The sequence below is a fragment of the Schistocerca cancellata genome, chromosome 4 (assembly GCF_023864275.1).
Source record: "Schistocerca cancellata isolate TAMUIC-IGC-003103 chromosome 4, iqSchCanc2.1, whole genome shotgun sequence".
NCBI classification, from domain to species: domain Eukaryota; kingdom Metazoa; phylum Arthropoda; class Insecta; order Orthoptera; family Acrididae; genus Schistocerca; species Schistocerca cancellata.
The window spans coordinates 183,895,753-183,918,694 of NC_064629.1; the positions used below are offsets into that span (position 1 = coordinate 183,895,753).

At 42.7% G+C, this 22,942-nt stretch overlaps 1 protein-coding gene across 1 annotated transcript in view; it reads left to right on the forward strand.

Annotated features, from left to right (window-relative positions):
- The first annotated feature begins 536 nt into the window (after nt 1–536).
- Nucleotides 537–22,942, forward strand: part of LOC126184608 (uncharacterized) — a 104,973-nt gene continuing 82,567 nt past the window's right edge. Inside the window, exon 1 of the mRNA XM_049927061.1 lies at nt 537–578. The gene's annotated coding sequence lies outside the window, so the exon portion shown is untranslated. The remainder of the gene's footprint in view (nt 579–22,942) is intronic.

The following is a 22,942-nucleotide window of genomic DNA, read 5'->3' on the forward strand; positions in this document are numbered from 1 at the left end:
GTACAGTGTCAAAAGCCTTCCGAAAATCCAAGAATACTGAATCGACCTGAAATCCCTTGTCAATAGCCCTCAGCACTTCATGTGAATAAAGAGCTAGTCGTGTTTCACAGGAACAATGTTTTCTGAACCCATGTTGACTGTGTGTCAATAGACCGTTTCCTTCGAGGTAATTCATAATGTTCGAACACAATATATGTTCTAAAATCCTGCTGCATATTGACGATATGACACGAAGATACTTTTTATTAGTGAATATCGATTATGGTGCTCTGTGTTGTCACGAAAAATCTTTCCCCTCTCTGTAAGCAATGTTCCTCATTAGCACGGAACGTGACCTGCGCGAAGGAAGGGCATTAGTGAGCTGTGGTATCAGCGTGCGTCAATTTCCTGCCCGTCTTTTGCTGGACCAAGATAAGGACTGCACTCATAGATTACGTGTCGTGGAAACAGGAGAGCGATTCTGATAAGAGTGTTATCTGCTATCGGTGGGCAGGTGTCAGAGGAGATTCGGCGTGTGTTCTCCCTGTTGTCAACGGTCAACTCATCAGGCGATACCTCAGCACGCCGACTGCTTCAAGGTATTTATGTTTGCGGTTCTAGCTTCAAAGCTAATTGCGGCATCACTAGAGATTTCATCGCTCTTGTCTTGCCAGTCTATATTCAGTCAAATGAAATGCACGCTTCAGATACTAATACACGCAACCAATCGTTCATCTCAGTTTTCCGAGAGATGCTCGTCGCTGTTACAAATTCTACAATTTTTCTATATCTCTTATTTCGTTATGACATGACATACAGTATTACAATATCGTCGTCCTGTATTTGAAGATCATAGTGAGTTAATTTTAAAGTCTAGCGTATCACGTGTAAAGCTTCTATCATCAACTCTAATGTTTGTCATTTGTTTTTACGTGTGCAAAGTGGAATAGATGTCAACTGACTCTCATCCATGTTTTATTGAAATTTCATGCCTCTGCTTCGTTTTACCCAACTTACCAGCGGATAATGAGTTGCTCGGGAAGTGTGACAATATTCTCTACACTTTTGTTGTGCTTAGGAATCTTAACTTACTGTGAAGCAGTCTCTCCGCGATCAACACCGCCATGACTGGCATCCAACAACGTCACACAATACAATCGTACGAATCTTTTTAAACACCGGGTTATAGTATTTCCTTTCACTTAACAAGCCGAAAGTACAGGGAATTTGTACGCTGTGAAAAGATATCAGGCCGTGGCTCCACTTAAAGAGTTCCTGCTGTTATATCCCAAGAACTGCAATTTAATTACATCCAAATGACTGTGTTTTGCGGTCATTTTCGCTAAGAATCGCCGCGCGGGGTTAGCCGAGCGGTCTGGGGCGCTGAGTCATGGACTGTGCGGCTGTTCCCGGCGGAGGTTCGAGTCCTCCCTCGGGCATGGGTGTGTGTATTTGTCCTTAGGATAATTTAGGTTAAGTAGTGTGTAAGCTTAGGGACTGATGTCCTTAGCTGTTACGTCCCAAGCCGGCCGCGGTGGTCGTACGGTTCTAGGCGCTCCAGTCCGGAGCCGCGCTGCTGCTACGGTCACAGGTTCGAATCCTGCCTCGGGCATGGGTGTGTGTGTGATGTCCTTAGGTTAGTTAGGTTTAAGTAGTTCTAAGTTCTAGGGGACTGATGACCACAGCAGTTGAGTCCCATAGTGCTCAGAGCCATTTGAACCATTTTTTTGTTACGTCCCACAAGATTTCACACACATTTGAACATTTTTTTCTCCAAGAATCCGGTTGTGAATAGGCTCAATTACGGAAATGTTTGTGGATATAATTTACAGAACTACACCAGTATAATTTTCTCGTATAAGATTCCTCGCTGATCATAAGACATCTCACGATTTATGAACATTATGAACGAATTAAGCTTATAGAAGAAATACAGGATTGCTCATTGAGAAACAAGTACTTATATTACAAATATTTTTGGGATGTTAAAATAAAGTAAGTACCACTACTGCAGGCGGCGTAGTTTAAGAAATTTGAGTTAAAATAGATTTAAAAAGGCGGTGAAAAATTTCTGAAAAAATTATTCTTAGAGATTTACTAATTAAAAGTTAGTAGAATCGGTCTGTTAACGTTCACGGTGACACTGTGTGATAATGTACAGGAAGTGGAGCCACATAGTGGCCACCGTGATCAAGAAATTCAAACTGTTTCAATGAAGATTGTCGCACTGTATTTTCGCGTTTCGATCATCTCACGTGCGCTGATAATACTCATTATTGAACGCTGCAGTAGACTAGAAAGTGCAAATTTTTCAACATAGTCACCAAATATATGTAAACAACGGCAGAGCAGTTCTAGACGCTTCAGTCCGGAACCGCGCTGCTGGTACAGTCGCAGGTTCAAATCCTGCCTGGGGCATGGATGTGTGTGATGTCCTTAGGTTAGTTAGATTTAAGTAGTTCTAAGTCTAGGGGACTGATGACCTCAGTGCCTCCCATAGTGCTTAGAGCCATTTGACCCATTTTTGAATGTCCTACCATTCGTTCAGCTCCTCGACGATAGAAATCCACTACTCGGCCAGGGAATCATTCGAGAACCACTGTGTGAACATCCCCATCTCTTTCCCCACAGATCTTTTTCAGCTTCCCGAAAATATGGAAATCACATCTTCCCTCACGCCTTCCCGACAAAAACCACTTGCTTCCGCGCGGCCTTGGTCAAAACGTTGGCAACGTTTCGCTGTGGTTGTACGCAGCATTGTATTAGGACTGTATACCGCTAGAATTTCGTGATGGGCAGTTAACGTTCGATTTATCTCGCACTGTGTGATGTACCTGTTATTTGAACGCAGCAGAACTGTAACTACAGGAGATCCGCGTCGTGAACTCTCTTCTGACAATACAGCCGCTCTTCTTTCATGTTGGTCTTAGCTTGGGACGACATCGACTTGTGTAATTTACTTTCTGAAGTCCCTTCGTGTATTTAAAGGAACATTATGTGGAATCGAGAAGGATTTAGAGAAGCCCCTGAATGTGAAGGCCGTTTGAGGTGAAGGGGATGTCAAATTCTTTTAGTTTATGCAAAAAGCTGGAAATGGAATGTCACTTAGTAAGGTTCATGGGAGATCTCTGCAGCAGCTCCTAAGTTTACAAAAATTCACTGATAGTTGAGGATATTAATAAGGGTTGGAAGACAGATTAACGGAACTCAGGATTTATAACAAGGAGCAACTTCAACAGAAGATTAAGTACAGAACCAGAAACACCTATTTGTGAACCTCTACACCTTTTTTTTCCTTCGTGAGATCAAGAAGGTTGTAAACAGCTGAAGCCAAGTTTATGCCGTGATTCTGGAGCTCTGTGAAATATCTGATACGATTTCCGAGTGCCACCTTGAAAACAATACACTTGCATACCGAATACAAGGATAGTTATGACACTGGACTGAAGACTTTTTGATAGCCAGAAGCTGGTGCATTGTTCTCAGAGGAAACGCGCCGCAGAGAGTGGAAGTACAACGTGTAGATCCTCGGGGAAGTATGAGAGTAGCATTACTACGCATTATGTATACAATACCTGGTAACTTCCTGAGCCTCTTCGCGTAAAGTTGTATAAAGTAAGGTTACACTAGAAAGTTGTGGTCAAATGAATACTTTCAGGTGACCTAGGCCTGACGCACAGAATGAAAGCTAAACTTCAACATAACCAAAAGTAGTGCAATAAGCATAAAAAAGGATCTTATATTTTAGATCTACATCTGCATCTACATGGATACTCTGCCAATCACATTTAAGTGCCTGGCAGAGGGTTCATCGAACCACCTGCAGAACTCCCTATTATTCCAGTCTCGTACAGCGCCCGGAAAGAATGAACACCAATATCTTTCCGTACGAGCTCTGATTTCCCTTATTTCATCGTCGTAATCGCTCCTTCCTATTTAGGTCGGTGTCAACAAAATATTCGGAGGAGAAAGTTGGTGATTGGAATTTCGTGAGAACTTTCCGTCGCAACGAAAAACGCCTTTCTTTTAATGGTTTCCAGCCCAAATACTGTATCATTTCTGTGACACTCTCTCCCATATTTCGCGATATTACAAAACGTGCTGCCTTTCTTTGAACTTTTTCGATGTACTCCGTCAGTCCTATCTGGTAAGGATCCCATACCGCGCAGCAGTAGTCCAAAAGAGAACGGACAAGCTTAGCGTAGGCAGTCTCCTTAGTAGGTCTGTGTCCTGCCAATAAAACACGGTCTTTGGTTAGCCTTCCCCACAACATTTTCTATGTGTTCTTTCCAATTTTAAGTTGTTCGTAACTGTAATTCCTAGGTATTTAGTTGAATTTACGGCTCTTAGATTAGACTGATTTATCGTGTAACCGAAGGTTAACGAGTTCCTTTTAGCACTCATGTGGATGACCTCACACTTTTCGTTATTTAGGGTCAGCTGGAAATTTTTCTAAATCGTTTTGCAGTTTGTTTTGATCTTCTGATGACTTTATTAGTCGACAAACGACAGCGTCATCTGCAAACAACCGAAGACGGCTACTCAGATTGTCTCCCAAATCGTTTATACAGATAAGGAACAGCAAAGGGCCTTCAACGCTACCTTGGGGAACGCCTGAATCACTTCTGTTATACTCGATGACTTTCCGTCAATTACTACGAACTGTGACCTCTCTGACAGGAAATCGCAAATCCAGTCACATATCTGAGACGATATTCCATAAGCACGCAATTTCACTGCGAGCCGCTTGTGTAGTACAATGTCAAAAGCCTTCCGGAAATCCAGGAATACGGAATCGATCTGAAATCCTTTGTCAATAGCACACAGCACTTCATGTGAATAAAGAGCTAGTCGTGTTTCACAGGAACGATGTTTTCTAAACCCATGTTGACTGTGTGTCAATAGACTATTTCCTTCGAGGTAATTCATAATGGTCGAACACAATACATGTTCTAAAATCCTGCTGCATATCGACGTTATCGATATGGGCCTGTAATTTAGTGGATTACTCCTACTACTTTTCTTTAATATTGGTGTGACCTGTGCAACTGTCCAGTCTTTGGGTACGGATCTTTGTCGAGCGACCTGTAGTATATGATTGTTAAGTATGGAGCTAATGCATTAGCATACTAGGAAAGTAACCTAATTGTTATACAGTCAGGAACAGAAGACTTGGTTTTATTAAGTTGCTTCACTACTCCGAGTATATTTACTTTTACGTTACTCGGATTTCAATCAGAGGCATAAAGTCAAACAAACAAACATTTAATGGCATAGATGAGGAGAGACTTAAGCTGGATGCACCACATTAGTCATGTTTTGAGAAAGAAGCACACTGCACATACACTGATGATCCAAAACATCATGACCGCTGCCTGTCGACAAATTGAGTACCGCCTGATGGTGTTGTGGGTAGTTGCGCGGTAAGAATGTGAGAAGCAGAGGCGCATGAGGACTCATTCGAGCGATGATATGGGGAAATCCACTAGCGTAAGCCACTACGTGCCCTCGGAGTCTTTCGCAGCGGCACGCCCCGCATACAATTGCACGATTGCAACATCTGGCACGTCACAGAGAGCTGAAATGACTCGTACTGAGAAGGCAAATTGCGCAGCTCACAACAGATCCAACAATGTCACGTGCAGTGAGGTGCTGGTTCCTCGTTTGAAACTGCCGCTCCCGCCTTCCTACAGGCGCTAGTCGTCCGGCTTTGCTTTCTTTCGATATCCGAAACCCACCAGCTTGCATTACTAAATGTGTATCCTGGCCTCTGTGAAAATTGTTGATATTTATTAAAATATCGGCTGCCTTCTTTATAACAGAATTCCTATATATTGAAGCGTAAGATAAGACACTCGTCTTTTCAAACAGTATTTTGCGTCTATTTTCCAGGCAGTTATCAACTTTTCAAGCTCCCTCTGTTTAATATGTCTTTATGCTCAGTACAACACTCCGAAGATCTGCCAATATTTTGTCCTACACACACACACACACACACACACACACACACACACACACACCAGACACATGAAGAGCTTCATTAACAGGTCGTAGAATATCTCATACACTCCTGGAAATTGAAATAAGAACACCGTGAATTCATTGTCCCAGGAAGGGGAAACTTTATTGGCACATTCCTGGGGTCAGATACATCACATGATCACACTGACAGAACCACAGGCCATTGACACAGGCAACAGAGCATGCACAATGTCGGCACTAGTACAGTGTATATCCACCTTTCGCAGCAATGCAGGCTGCTACTCTCCCATGGAGACGATCGTAGAGATGCTGGATGTAGTCCTGTGGAACGGGTTGCCATGCCATTTCCACCTGGCGCCTCAGTTGGACCAGCGTTCGTGCTGGACGTGCAGACCGCGTGAGACGACGCTTCATCCAGTCCCAAACATGCTCAATGGTGGACAGATCCGGAGATCTTGCTGGCCAGGGTAGTTGACTTACACCTTCTAGAGCACGTTGGGTGGCACGGGATACATGCGGACGTGCATTGTCCTGTTGGAACAGCAAGTTCCCTTGCCGGTCTAGGAATGGTAGAACGATGGGTTCGATGACGGTTTGGATGTACCGTGCACTATTCAGTGTCCCCTCGACGATCACCAGTGGTGTACGGCCGGTGTAAGAGATCGCTCCCCACACCATGATGCCGGGTGTTGGCCCTGTGTGCCTCGGTCGTATGCAGTCCTGATTGTGGCGCTCACCTGCACGGCGCCAAACACGCATACGACCATCATTGGCACCAAGGCAGAAGCGACTCTCATCGCTGAAGACGACACGTCTCCATTCGTCCCTCCATTCACGCCTGTCGCGACACCACTGGAGGCGGGCTGCACGATGTTGGGGCGTGAGCGGTAGACGGCCTAACGGTGTGCGGGACCGTAGCCCAGCTTCATGGAGACGGTTGCGAATGGTCCTCGCCGATACCCCAGGAGCAACAGTGTCCCTAATTTGCTGGGAAGTGGCGGTGCGGTCCCCTACGGCACTGCGTAGGATCCTACGGTCTTGGCGTGCATCCGTGCGTCGCTGCGGTCCGGTCCCAGGTCGACGGGCACGTGCACCTTCCGCCGACCACTGGCGACAACATCGATGTACTGTGGAGACCTCACGCCCCACGTGTTGAGCAATTCGGCGGTACGTCCACCCGGCCTCCCGCATGCCCACTATACGCCCTCGCTCAAAGTCCGTCAACTGCACATACGGTTCACGTCCACGCTTTCGCGGCATGCTACCAGTGTTAAAGACTGCGATGGAGCTCCGTATGCCACGGCAAACTGGCTGACACTGACGGCGGCGGTGCACAAATGCTGCGCAGCTAGCGCCATTCGACGGCCAACACCGCGGTTCCTGGTGTGTCCGCTGTGCCGTGCGTGTGATCATTGCTTGTACAGCCCTCTCGCAGTGTCCGGAGCAAGTATGGTGGGTCTGACACACCGGTGTCAATGTGTTCTTTTTTCCATTTCCAGGAGTGTATTTTGGGGGCAGGCAAGAACATAAGCCTCAGTCCACATCTACGCAGCATACGTACTAAGTTGCTTCTCGTTGCTGTATAGTATGACAGGAAAGCAGCCGGCTTGGCCTCTTCTGCCAATTCGCAAGGCGTCCTTCGTCGGTGACAACGGAAAGCTATTCCTGAGGCAAACTGAAACTGCTGTGAGTTGCGCGACTCGCTTTTCGACCATGCGTCATTTCGGTCCTGTGTGATTGGTGCCAGGTGCTGCAATCGAGCCTACACTGTTGTTGCAGGTCCTGTATGGGCGTTTCTGGATACAGACAATGTTCGACTGCTGCCCTAACCAGCACATTCTCCAGGTCCCCCACCAATTGAAAACGTCTGGTCAATGGTGGCCGAGCAACTGGTGTATCAAGGCCGTTATTACGGCCAGAGGTGGTTGTTCTGGGTACTGATTTCTCAGGATCTAAGCACCCAAATTGAGTGAAAATGTAATCACATGTCAGTTCTAGTATAATATATTTGTCCAATGAATACCCGTTGATCATCTGCATTTCTTCTTGGTGTAGCAATTTTAATGCCAGTAGTGTAGCAGTATGTTTGTTAATCGGGAATCTACGAGAACCCATTGCACTTCATATTTTATTTATTGAATTCGTTCTACTTAAAACGTGATACATGTCAATGTGAAGAAAATCACAAAGTTCTAGTATAATATATTTGTCCAATGAATACCCGTTGATCATCTGCATTTCTTCTTGGTGTAGCAATTTTAATGGCCAGTAGTGTAGCAGTATGTTTGTTAATCGGGAATCTACGAGAACCCATTGCACTTCATATTTTATTTATTGAATTCGTTCTACTTAAAACGTGATACATGTCAATGTGAAGAAAATCACAAAGTTCTAGTATAATATATTTGTCCAATGAATACCCGTTGATCATCTGCATTTCTTCTTGGTGTAGCAATTTTAATGGCCAGTAGTGTAGCAGTATGTTTGTTAATCGGGAATCTACGAGAACCCATTGCACTTCATATTTTATTTATTGAATTCGTTCTACTTAAAACGTGATACATGTCAATGTGAAGAAAATCACAAAGTTCTAGTATAATATATTTGTCCAATGAATACCCGTTGATCATCTGCATTTCTTCTTGGTGTAGCAATTTTAATGGCCAGTAGTGTAGCAGTATGTTTGTTAATCGGGAATCTACGAGAACCCATTGCACTTCATATTTTATTTATTGAATTCGTTCCACTTAAAACGTGATACATGTCAATGTGAAGAAAATCACAAACAAGTCCTTTTAAATCGAAATGGAAAGGGCGTACTAATATGAGACAATCAGGGAAAACGCTTAATGTCGACCAATTCAAGAATAGGCAAACGCTAAACCAATAATACTCTCGTTCTTATTGCCTCTCCACCATTTTCTGCGTTTATTGTGCAACCGAAGTGCAGTCAGGACACAGGAAACCTGCATCTTGTACGTCAAACTCCTGTTGTATTTCAAAGTCGTTGCTTCTACGTACATGCCTGTTATATTGGAAGCGTCCCCTTTTCTACAGGTCGTTCATATCATAATGCATTTTTCCTGCTTGAAGTTGGCCGCTCCAAGTTACCTGGTAATGAAAATGAATGTACTACTTGAGGTGGATAATTTTCCCACCATATTTCTATTTCTTAGGGATGGTGCGTTTTAAACGGTGTCATAAATTCCACAGAGGAGACTGCATTTTATGCGTGGGATGGGGCGATAGACAGATGATGTGGACATGGTTTTCTCTTGGTTTGTCCGTCAAACAAATGTTATATGATCCCCAACAAATATTAGCAAAACAGGATCACCACCAGATGGCTTCACAAAGTTCACCGAACTGTCGAACTGCTTACCAAAAATTTGAGTATGAATCCAGCTACTAAGGTGACAAGGCGAAGTTATCCTATTACGAGACAGCGTCTCCTAATATGAGATACTGCACCTGTAAGGATACTCAAACTATCGTATATTAAGAACAAACCTCTTGCGCTCTAAACATAGCCACATAGTTACACTGCTCGGTTTGCAGTGACCCAGCGACTATGTTCTGTGAAAAATGTAATAATATGAAAATTGTTGCAACAGCTACTCAGTTTCAGATATTAAAGCGCTACAAGCACCTACATTAAAAAACTTGAAATTTAACGCCTTTAAAATCAAGGATTGTGTACAATGTCCAGATCCGTAACAGTCTTAATGTCATGCCGTATACTCCCGGCGCTGTGTGAACCAAGTTCCAACTGAGTTGGGCACTAACTTTGGTCAGGACCCAGCTGTTTCACATTAGTGAACTCTCCCATAATAGGCACCTTTCCTCTGTATTCAAAATTGTTTTCAGCAATAGTAGTGTCTTGTGGGTAAATTAGAAACAATGTCATACCAGAACACAAATAGTGTAGTCATTTTCTCATATTAAATTCCAGTTGTAATAAGGCAAAGTGTAGCGTATTACGTTAGTGTCATCTGTAGTTTCATACCCGCAGATCACCGAAATCGCTAAGTTCTATTTTGCCTAAAAATTAGCGAGAAACTGGCCATAATTTCTATTGGAGCTCGCCGTTAAACATTTATTATTTCTTACTCAATTTCATCTTACTGATCTTTTTGCTGCATCTGTGAATAGTTTTATGCATAGAGAGAAAACTTCATCTTCGGATTTGGAACTGATTATACTCGAAACTGAGACTCAGAGTGAATTTTAGTGTTTCAGAATAAAAGGGTAAAAGGACTGTAGTTGATCTTAGAGCTTACATTTCAGTGTATGATTACCAGCTTCGTTCTACGAAAGAAATGAGTACTTGGAAGTTCCTCGCAGATTAAAACTGTGTGCCGGACCGATACTCAAACTCATGACCTTTTGCCTTTCGCCAACAAGTGCTCTACCATCTGAGCTACCCAAGCACGACTCACGCCCCGTCCTTACAGCTTTACTTCTGCCAGTATCTCGTCTCCTACCTTCCAAACTTTACAGAAGCTGTCCTTGCAGAACTAGCACTCCTGAAAGAAAGGATATTGTGGAGACATGGCCTAGCCACAGCCGGCGGGGGGGATGTTTCCAGAATGAGATTTTCTCTCTGCAGCGGAGTGTGCGCTGATAAGAAACTTCCTGGCAGATTAAAACTGTGCGCTGGACTGAGGCTTGAAGGTAGGAGACGAGATACACCGCTGCAGAGTAAAAATCTCATCCAGGAAACTGAGTACTTACACGATTGGTTAAAACTTTGGATCTGCAAAATGATTTTTCGCAAATAACATAATGAAAATGGTACATGTGAAGCCTGTAAAGGTCTAGTATACACATATCTACATAGACAGGTTTTCTGAACGTTCCAAAATCTTAGCCATATCCAGAACTACTATTCCTTGATTGAAGATAGTGGCCCATTCAAAACATGGCGTGGGGATATAGTCATGTAGGCCATAACGCCCATCCAGCCAGTATGCTATGTTAATCTTGCATTAGTTTCACAGATTTTCCATTAATTTTCCCAAAAATAGCGTTATTAATTAATTTAAAAAAGTATTTTTCATATTCGCACGTTGTGAGTGCCCTCTGTTTGATATTAACATTAATATATTCCTTCAGCCAGCATCACTGCATGAATGAGATAGTGCAGGTCACTCTAATCAGTTTCATTCCCAAATTGAGACACTGCTGGAGATTTCTATAGTACGTAATGCCCATCTGTTTACCCCAAAGTGTCATCACAAGGTTGGCGCTGGAAGTGTTATCCGGAACTAGACTTCTGGAACAGTGGAAAATCACTGCGTATGTCATGTAAACTATTAGGAGAGGCTAGGTCTGCCTCGACGATAGATGCTGCACCATATTTCGCTGCCATATCGGTGAATTTATCTAATCCTAACGAATTCCCTATTGGGCAGGCACCGAAACACTCCAACAGCCAGAGATTGTTGCATAACGAGCCCATGTAAGTTATTAACATCCTCGTACATTATGTGACTCACTTCATCAGATGCCTAGAAATGCTTACCTAATAGCAAGTTATTTGCCTCGGGGTGCCTACGGACACACTGTAAAAGTTCCCCGCAAATTCCACATTCGAAAACGAGCAATATGTCACAACAGACAGTTTTTTGATATTGAGACGTGTCGTTTTCGACACTGCATCCCATGGCACAGTATAATAGATGCAGGATCGAGCTTTTATGTGGTCATGCATACATTTTCTAGAAAATATCTGTAAGCAGGCGTACATCCTTGTCCACATATAGTTTTGCGTACCCCCCTCAATTACAGATGCTGAACTCCTGCCAAGTATTCACCGCATGCCCACACTTTGCATCCGTAACGGCACTGCCTGTATGCCTTTTGGCGAATGTGGCTATGTCGTGTAGTGTCGTTTTGTTGAGTCTCTCCATTGAATCCAGATATTCGTATGGGAAGAAGACCTCTTGCTCATCATGAGCTGAAACTTTGCACCTTCTGGATGTGCAGCTGTGGTGAGGTGTATGTTCTCTTGTTGCATTCTCTCAGCAAGTTTCTGAAGTGAATATGGCTGTGTCATGCACTGTCGATGACGGTGCCGCTAAAGCAGAGTTACCACGCACAGCCTTCCGAAATTTCTTCACCAAAGAAAACGAAGTAAATATTCCAGAATTCGAATCAAGAACAGTTTCCAACATGAGTAACTTAGAAGCAAATATTCCCCGACTAGTGAAGTAACTTAAATCACTTAACAGAAACAAGTCTTTCGGTCCAGACCGCATACCAATTAGGTTTCTCTCAGAGTATGCTGATGCAATAGCTCCATACTTTACAGTCATATACAATCGCTCGCTCGACGAAAGATACGTACCCAAAGACTGGAAATATGTACAGGTCACACCAATCTTCAAGAAAGGTAGTAGGAGTAATCCACTAAATTACAGACCCATATCATTAATGTCGATGTACAGCAGGATTTAGGAACATATATTGTGTTCAAATATTATGAATTACTTCGAAGAGAACGGTCTATTGACACATAGTCAATATGGATTTAGAAAACATCGTTCTTGCGAAACGAAACTATCTTTACTCGCAAGAATTTGCTGACTGCTGTTGACAAGATATTTCAAATTGATTCCGTATTTCTAGATTTCCAGAAGGATTTTGATACTGTAACTTACAAACGACTTTTAGTCAAACTGCGTGCATATGCAAATCGTCTCAGTTATGTGACTGGATTCGTAATATCCTGTCAGAAAGTTCACAGTTCCTAGTATTTGACGGAAAGTCATCGAGTAAAACAGAAGTGAATTCTGGCGTTTCTCAAGGTAGTGTTATAGGCTATTTGCTGTTATTTATCTATATAAAGGATTTAGGAGACAATCAGAGCAGCCGTCTTAGGTTGTTTGCAGATGATGCTGTCGCATATCATCTAGTAACGTCATCAGAAGATCAAAACAACCTGCAAAACGACTTAGAAAACATACCTATATGGTGTGAAAATTGGAAATTGACCCTAAATAATGAAAAGTATGTGGTCATCCACATGAGTACTAAAAGGAATCCGTTAAACTTCGGTAACACGATAAACCAGTCAAATCTAAAGTCCATAAATTCAGCTAAATACCTAGGAATTAAATTTACGAATAACTGAAATTGGAAAGAATACGTAGAAAATATTGTCAGAAAGGCGAACCAAAGACTGCGTTTTATTGGCAGAACACTAATTAGAGGATGCAACAGATCTACAAAAGAAAGCGCCTACATCACGCTTGTCCGTCCTCTTTTGGAGTACTGCTGCGCGGTGTGGGATCCTTACCAGCTAGGATTATAGGAGTACATCGAGAAAGTTCAAAGAAGAGCAGCACATTTTGTATTATCGAGAATAAGGGAGAAAGCGTCAGACATGATACAGGATTTGCGGTGGACATCATTAAAACAAGGGTCTGTTTCGTTGCGGAGAAATCTTGTCTCGAAGTTTCAGTCAGCAACTTTCTCATCCGAATGCAAAAATATTTTGTTGATGCAGACTACATAGGGAAAAACAATAATCATGATGAAATAAAGGAAATCAGAACTCCCACGAAAATATATAGGTGTTCGCTTTTTCCAAGCACTGTTCCAAATTGGAATGTTGTTGTTGTGGTCTTCACTCCAGACACTGGTTTCATGCAGCTCTCCATGCTACTCTATCCTGTGCAAGCTTCTTCATCTCCCAGTACCTACTGCAGCCTACATCCTTCTGAATCTGTTTAGTGTATTCATCTCTTGGTCTCCCTCTACGATTTTTACCCTCCACGCTGCCCTCCAATACTAAATTGGTGATCCCTTGGTGCCTCAGAATATGCCCTACCAACCGATCCCTTCTTCTAGTCAAGTTGTGCCACAAATTTCTCTTCTCACCTATTCTATTCAATACCTCCTCATTAGTTATGTGATCTACCCATCTAATCTTCAGCATTCTTCTGTAGCAGCATATTTCCAAAGCTTCTATTCTCTTCTTGTCCAAACTATTTATCGTCCACGTTTCACTTCCATACGTGGCTACACTCCATACAAATACTTTCAGAAACGACTTCCTGACACTTAAATCTATTTTCGATGTTAACAAATTTCTCTTCTTCTGAAACGCTTTCCTTGCCATTACTAGTCTACATTTTATATCCTGTCTACTTCGACCATCGTCAGTTATTTTGCTCCCCAAATAGCAAAACTCCTTTACTACTTTAAGTGTCTCATTTCCTTATCTAATTCCGGCAGCATCACCCGATTTAATCCAACTACATTCCATTATCCTCGTTTTGTTTTTGTTGATGTTCATCTTATAATCTCCTTTCAAGACACTGTCCATTCCGTTCAACTGCTCTTCCAGATCATTTGCTGTCTCTGACAGAATTACAATGTCATCGGCGAACCTCAAAGTTTTTATTTCTTCTCCATAGATTTTAATACCGACTCCGAATTTTTCTTTTGTTTCCTTCACTGATTGCTCAATATACAGATTGAACAACATCGGGGAGAGGCTACAAGGCTACAACCCTGTCTCACTCCCTTCTCAAGCACTGCTTCCCTTTCATGCCCCTCGACTCTTATAACTGCGATCTGTTTTCTGTACAAATTGTAAATAGCCTTTCGCTCCCTGTATTTTACCCCTGCCACCTTTAGAATTTGAAAGAGAGTATTCCAGTCAACATTGTCAAAAGCTTTCTCTAAGTCTACAAATGCTAGAAACGTAGGTTTGCCTTTCCTTAATCTTTCTTCTAAGATAAGTCGTAAGGTCAGTATTGTCTCACGTGTTCCAACATTTCTACGGAATCCAAACTGATCTTTCCCAAGGTCGGCTTCCACCAGTTTCTCCATTCGTCTGTAAAGAATCCGCGTTAGTATTTTGCAGCTGTGACTAATTAAACTGACAGTTCGGTAATTTTCACATCTGTCAACACCTGCTTTCTTTGGGATTGGAATTATTATATTCTTCTTGAAGTCTGAGGGGTATTTTGCCTGTCTCATACACCTTGCTCACTAGATGGTAGAGTGTTGTTAGGCCTGGCTCCCCCAAGACTGTCATTAGTTCTAATGATATGTTGTCTATTTCCGGGGCCTTGTTTCGACTTAGGTCTTTCAGTGCTCTGTCAAACTCTTCACGCAGTATCATATCTCCTATTTCATCTTCATCTGCATTCTCATCCATTTCTATAATATTGTCCTCAAGAACATCGCCCTTGTGTAGACCCTCTATATACTCCTTCCACCTTTCTGCTTTTCCTTCTTTGCTTAGTACTGGGTTTCCATCTGAACTCTTGATATTCATGCAAGTGGTTCTCTTTTCTCCAAAAGTCTCTTTAATTTTCATTCCTGTAGGCAGTATCTATCTTACCGCTCGTGAGATAAGCCTCTACATCCTTAAATTTGTCCTCTAGCCATCCCAGCTTAGCCATTTTGCACTTCCTGTCGATCTCATTTTCGAGACGTTTGTATTCCTTTTTGCCTGCTTCATTTACTGCATTTTTATATTTTCTCCTTTCATCAATTAAATTAGATGTCTCTTCTGTTACCCAAGGATTTATATTAGCCCTCGTCTTTTTCTTACTTGATCCTCTGCTACCTTCACTATTTCGTCTCTCAAAGCTACCCATTTTCCTTCTACTGTATTTCTTTTCCCCATTATTGTCAATCGTTCCCTAATGCTCTCCCTGAAGCTCTCTACAACCTCTGGTTCTTTCAGTTTGTCCAGGTCCCATCTTCTCAATTTCCCACCTTTTTGCAGTTTCTTCAGTTTTAATCTACAGTTCATAACCAAATTGGACTAACAGAGAATTATTACGAAGATGGTTCGGTGAACCATCTGCGAGGCACTTAAGTGCTATTTGCAGAGTATCGATGTAGATGTAGACGTAGAAGTGGCACGTGCATAAATCGAAGTGAGTGCAGGAACCGCAGCGAAATTTTCGGTGTCATCCTCTTTTAGAATGAGACTCACAAGCAGGAGACTAACCTAATCACTCGAAGGCATTGAAACAGAGGATGACACGCGTAAAGCTGAAATACTAAACACCTTTTTCCAAAGCTGTTTCACAGAGGAGGACCGCACTGCAGTTCCTTCTCTAAATCCTCGCACAAACGAAAAAATGGCTGACATCGAAATAAGTGTCCAAGGAATAGAAAAGCAACTGGAATCATTCAACAGAGGAAAGTCCACTGGACCTGACGGGATACCAATTCGATTCTACACAGAGTACGCGAAAGAACTTGCCCCCCTTCTAACAGCCGTGTACCGCAAGTCTCTAGAGGAACGGAAGGTTCCAAATGATTGAAAAAGAGCACAGGTAGTCCCAGTCTTCAAGAAGGGTCGTCGAGCAGATGCGCAAAACTATAGACCTATATCTCTGACGTCGATCTGTTGTAGAATTTTAGAACATGTTTTTTGCTCGAGTATCATGTCGTTTTTGGAAACCCAGAATCTACTGTGTAGGAATCAACATGGATTCCGGAAACAGCGATCGTATGAGACCCAACTCGCTTTATTTGTTCATGAGACCCAGAAAATATTAGATACAGGCTCCCAGGTAGATGCTATTTTCCTTGACTTCCGGAAGGCGTTCGATACAGTTCCGCACTGTCGCCTGATAAACAAAGTAAGAGCCTACGGAATATCAGACCAGCTGTGTGGCTGGATTGAAGAGTTTTTAGCAAACAGAACACAGCATGTTGTTCTCAATGGAGAGACGTCTACAGACATTAAAGTAACCTCTGGCGTGCCACAGGGGAGTGTTATGGGACCATTGCTTTTCACAATATATATAAATGACCTAGTAGATAGTGTCGGAAGTTCCATGTGGCTTTTCGCGGATGATGCTGTAATATACAGAGAAGTTGCAGCATTAGAAAATTGTAGCGAAATGCAGGAAGATCTGTAGCGGATAGGCACTTGGTGCAGGGAGTGTCAACTGACCCTTAACATAGACAAATGTAATGTATTGCGAATACATAGAAAGAAGGATCCTTTATTGTATGATTGTATGATAGAGGAACAAGCACTGGTAGCAGTTACATCTGTAAAATATCTGGGAGTATGCGTGCGGAACGATTTGAAGTGGAATGATCATATAAAATTAATTGTTGGTAAGGCGGGTACCAGGTTGAGATTCAATGGGAGAGTCCTTAGAAAATGTAGTCCATCAACAAAGGAGGTGGCTTACAAAACACTCGTTCGACCTATACTTGAGTATTGCTCATCAGTGTGGTATGCGTACCAGATCGGTTTGACGGAGGAGATAGAGAAGATCCAAAGAAGAGCGGCGCGTTTCGTCACAGGGTTATTTGGTAACCGTGATAGCGTTACGGAGATGTTTAACAAACTCAAGTGGCAGACTCTGCAAGAGAGGCGCTCTGCATCGCGGTGTAGCTTGCTCGCCAGGTTTCGAGAGGGTGCGTTTCTGGATGAGGTATCGAATATATTGCTTCCCCCTACTTATACCTCCCGAGGAGATCACGAATGTAAAATTAGATTAGAGCGCGCACGGGGGCTTTCAGACAGTCGTTTTTCCCGCGAACCATACGCGACTGGAACAGGAAAGGGAGGTAATGACAGTGGCACGTAAAGTGCCCTCCGCCACACACCGTTGGGTGGCTTGTGGAGTATAAATGTAGATGTAGATGTAGACAAGATAAAAACATCCAAGCGCTCAATGATGAAATGAGCATCTTATGCTTTCAAATTCTGGCAGAAGACTTGTGCATATCATGGTACTTGATAGTTGAAGTTTCAAGCGTCGTGTCCGCGTTAGACGATAGTGGTGTCCATGCGGAGTTTCCTCCTATCTATCTGACAGCAGCCCACAAATATGACAGTCAACAGCTTTATTGCATAAAGCGTCAGTCTCCAACGAGTCGGTCATGGGAATGTTGCTACAGCAAATCAGAGCCACATGCTCTGAAAAGTTGTAGAAGCTCAGGGAGCAGTCAACTTGCAAGATTTTCACTAACATATGATTCAAAATGATAGAAAATTGATTTATGTGAGCCACGTATGGTACCTACCGCTCTGTGAAGGTTCTGTGGGCGGCAGTATGTTTGCCCTCACAGTGTATCACAAGAGCGAGAATGCTTTCGAAAACACCGGATTCTGCAAAGCGAACACAGTCCTGATACTCAAATACACAATTTTTAAGAACTTCTTTACCTCAATGAACATTTCGGTACATACCGATTCCTGGCTATAGCAGTCCATCAGATGCTTTAGTAATCAATCACTCAAACTAAAAGAGCTGAGACATTTAGACCAATAATACAGTTTATGGCAGTCTTTAATATTTTGCGAGAAAAGAAGATTGGACGTGTTCTTGGCCAATACGTAGTGTTGATTTGCTCCTTTGCACAAATGCACTAAATCTGCATGTCTTTCATGCTGACTGGCTACTCTGGAAGAGTGCAGAGATCAAACAGCTTTACGCTTCATGTCATTTCTCAGCACGTCATCGTCGTGCTGCTCTTCTTTTGGCTTGCTTTCATCCTCCTTCAGGTTTCAAACGTGCACTGAAGTATGCAAGTTCTGCCTCACGGATTTAGCTATGTCTTTAAGTTTAGTAAGGACATCGATACCATGAAAGTTAAAAATCCACAGATATCATCCATCTCATACATACTCAGGAATCCTGCGTTTTTCATGTAATTTCTTTCATGAACTAGTATTGACCATGTGAAGCAAAATTCATCTCCTGGATTTTAGATAATAATACAGCATTGGCCATTAATATCCTTGCGAAGCGCGATGTAGCTAGACCCCCATTTATAGGGTCATTGACATGTGATTCGATGTCGAAGTAGAGTATACGGCTGAGAACCTTACCTGGCCCTCGTTCCTGCATTTTGGGAAACTGACCCAGTAAGACACTCAAGATAAAGTCACTGGACCATTTAGCAATTGAGTCACACCTTAATATCACGCTCTGATGTACCTTATTTTATCGTGGTGATCGTTTCTCCCTATGTAGGTCGACGTCAACAAAGTATTTTCGCATTCGGAGGAGAAAGTTGGTGATTGGAATTTTGTAAGAAGATTCCGTCGCAACGAAAAACGTCTTTCTTTTAATGATGTTTAGCCCCAAACCCTGTGTCATTTCTGTGACAGTCTCTCCCATATTTGGCGATAATACAAAACGTGCTGCCCTTCTCTGAGCTTTTTCGATGTACACCGTCAGTCCTATCTGGTAAGGATCCCACACCGCGCAGTAGTATTCTAAAAGAGGACGGACAAGCGTAGCTTAGGCAGTCTCCTTAGTAGATCTGTTGCATTTTCTAAGTGTCCTGCCAATAAAACGCGGTCTTTGGTTAGCCTTCCCCACAACATTTTCTATGTGTTCCTTCCAATTTAAGTTGTTCTAATTGTAATATGTAGGTTTTTAGTTAAATTTACGGCCTTTATAATTGACTTATTTATAGTGTAACCGAAGTGTAACGAATTCCTTTTAGCACTCATGTGGATTACCTCACATTTTTCGTTATTTACAGTCAACTGCCAATTTTCGCACCATTCAGATACCTTTTTAGATCGTTTTGAAATTTTTTTATCTTCTGATGACTTTATTAGACGATAAACGACAGCGTCATTTGCAAACAACCATTACGGCTGCTGAGATTGTCTCCCAAATCGCTTATATAGATAAGGAACAGCAAAGGGACTATAATACTACCTTGGGGAACGCCAGAAATCTCTTCTGTTTTACTCGATGACTTTCCGTCAATTACTACGAACTGTGACCTCTCTTACAGGAAATTACAAATCCAGTCACATAGTTGAGACGATATTCCATAACAACGCAATTTCACACTATTTTCACCCATAATATACTGTAGATAATGGATTTCTCGTCCACACCATTACTACCTTCTTCTTGGGGTATGTCTGTTCGCAGCACGGTACTGCTAAATACTTAATGACGGGATACCCTCAATCATAGACCATTTTGTGGAACTCCTTTTCCAGAATGGGTAGTCTAACGTTGAGGTAAACGGTTGAGTCTGGGTAACTCCCGTAAGGTAATCCATGTGAGCATATGAGATCCAATCCCCAGGTGCACCTGCAACCATTCTACATCTACGTGATTACTCTGCTATTCAAAATTAAGTTCCTGGCAGACGGTTCAATGAACCACCTTCATGCTGTCTCTCTACCGTTCCACTCTCGAACGGCACGCGGGAAAAACGAGAACTGAAACTTTTCCGTCCGAGCCCTGATTTCCCTTATTTTATCATGATGATCATTTCTCCCTATGTAGGTGGGTGCCAACAGAATGTTTTAGCAATCGGAGGAGAAAACTGGTGATTGAAATTTCATGAGAAGATCCCGTCGCAACGAAAATCGCCTTTGATTTAATGATTGCCACTCCAAATCACGTATCATGTCTGCGGTACTATCTCTCCTATTTCGCGATAACACAAAACGAGCTGTCCTTCTTTGTACTTTTTCGATGTCATCCGTCAGTCCCAACTGATGCGGATCCCACACCGCACAGCAGTACTCCAGAATAGGGCGGACAATCGTAGTGTAATCAGTCTCTTTGGTATACCTGTTGCACGTTCAAGTGTTCTGCCAATGAACCGCAGTCTTTGGTTTGCTCAACCCACAATATTATCTATGTGATCGTTCCAGTTTAGGTTATTTGTAATTGTAATCCCTAAGTATTTAGTTGAATTTACAGCCCTCAGATTTGTGTGACTTATCGCGTAATCAAAATTTAGCTGATTTCTTTTAGTACTAATGTTAATAACTTCACACTTTTCTTTATTCAGGGTCAATTGCCACTTTTCGCACCATAAAGATATCTTATCTAAATCATTTTGCAAGTCGTTTTGATCATCTGATGACTTTACAAGATGGTAAATGACAGTATCATCTGCAAACAATCTAAGACGGCTACTCGGATTGTCTCCTATGTCGTTAATGTAGATAAGGAACAATAAAGGGCCTATAACACTTCCTTGGGGATCGCCGGAAATTACTTCTGTTTTACTCGATGACTTCCCATCTATTGCTACGAACTGTGACCTTTCTGAGAGGAAATCACGAATCCAGTCGCACAACTGAGGCGATACTCCGTAGGCACGCAGTTTGGTTAGAAGACGCTCGTGAGGAACGGTGTCGAAAGCCTTCTGGAAATCTAAAAATATGGAATCAATTTGACATCCCCTGTCGATAGCACTAATTACTTCGTGAGTATAAAGAGCTAGTTGTGTTTCACAAGAACGATATTTTCTGAATCCGTGCTGACTATATGTCAATAAATCGTTTTCTTCGAGGTACTTCATAATATTCGAATACAGTATATGTTCTAAAACCCTACTGCAAATCGACGTTAGTGATGTAGGCCTGTAATTCAGCGGATTACTCCTACTTCCCTTTTTGGGTATTGATGTGACTTGAGCAATTTTCCAGTCTTTAGGTACGGATCTTTCTGTGACTTCTCGCTTGACACCACTGAAGTCGCAAATGGGGGTGTTTTGGGATTAGTGGAATGCACGCTACAGGGTATCTAGCTTGGAGCTATCCTTGAAGTAACAGATTTGTTACAATTCATTGTGTCCCAGTGGTGCCAACTGCTGCTCAAATTGCTATTGTTGATGCATTAGGATGCGCCAGAGTCATACGCCGGACACGATGGTCTTCCCTCTTCAAAACTCAGTAAGGTGCTGGTAATGGCGTCTTTGTCGCCTTAAACTCTTTCTTGACCAACATCAACTCACCACGTCCAATTTCAAAGGTAACTAACGCTAGCGACCGTTACAGCCTCTATGTAAACCAAACCTGATTTGCATCCTCATGGTGTCACCACTAGCGCCACTCTTAGGCGCACGAAAACTGGACGCCATCTTTCAGATGTAGAAACGCGCATACCAACTTTCATCTACATCTACATCTACATAGATAATCTCCAAATCACATTTAAGTGCCTGGCAGAGGGTTCATCGAACCACGTTTACAATTCTCTATAATTCCAATCTCGTATAGCGCGTGGAAAGAATGAACACCTATATCTTTCAGTAAGAGCTCTGATTTCCCTTATTTTATCGTGGTGATCGCTCCGACCTATGTAGGTCGGTGTCAACAAGAAATTTTCGCATTCGGAGGAGAAGGTTGGTGATTAGAATTTCGTTATACGATTCCGTCGCACCGAAAAACTCTTTTCTTTTAACGATTTCCAGCCCAAATCCAGTACCATTTCCGTTACACTCTCTCCCAGTTTCACGATAATAAAAACGTGCTGCCTTTCTTTGAACTTTTTCGATGTACTCCGTCAGTCCTATCTGGTAAGGATCCCAACCGCGCAGCAGTAATCTAAAAGAGGACGGACAAACGTAGTGTAGGCAGTCTCCTTAGTAGGTCTGTTACATTTTCTAAGTGTCCTGCCAATAAAACGCAGCCTTTGGTTAGCCTTCCCCCATAACATTTTCTATGTGTTCCTTCCAATTTGCCGGCCAGAGTGGCCGAGCGTTTCTAGGCGCTACAGTCTGGAACCGCGCGACCGCTACGGTCGCAGGTTCGAATCTTGCCTCGGGCATGGATGTGTGTGATGTCCTTAGGTTAGTTTGGTTTAAGTAGTTCTAAGTTCTAGGGGACTGATGACCTTAGAAATTAAGTCCCATAGTGCTCAGAGCCACTTGATTTTGTGTGTTAATAGACCGTTTCCTTCTGCTAATTCATAATGGTCGAACACAATATATGTTCTAAAATCCTGCTACATACCTGTAATTTAGTGGATTACTCACACTACCTTTCATGTATATTGGTGTGACCTGTGCAACTTTCCAGTCTTCTTTCCCGAGTGCATTTGTCATTGCTACTACCACGGCCGTATAGCTTCTCTGTTGAGAGAAAGACTGTAAACACCTCAAGTTATCGTTGTGGGCCAGCCGGGGTCGCTGTGCGGTTCTAGGCATTACAGTCTGGAACCGCGTGACCGCTACGGTCGCAGGTTCGAATCCTGCCTCGGGTATGAATGTG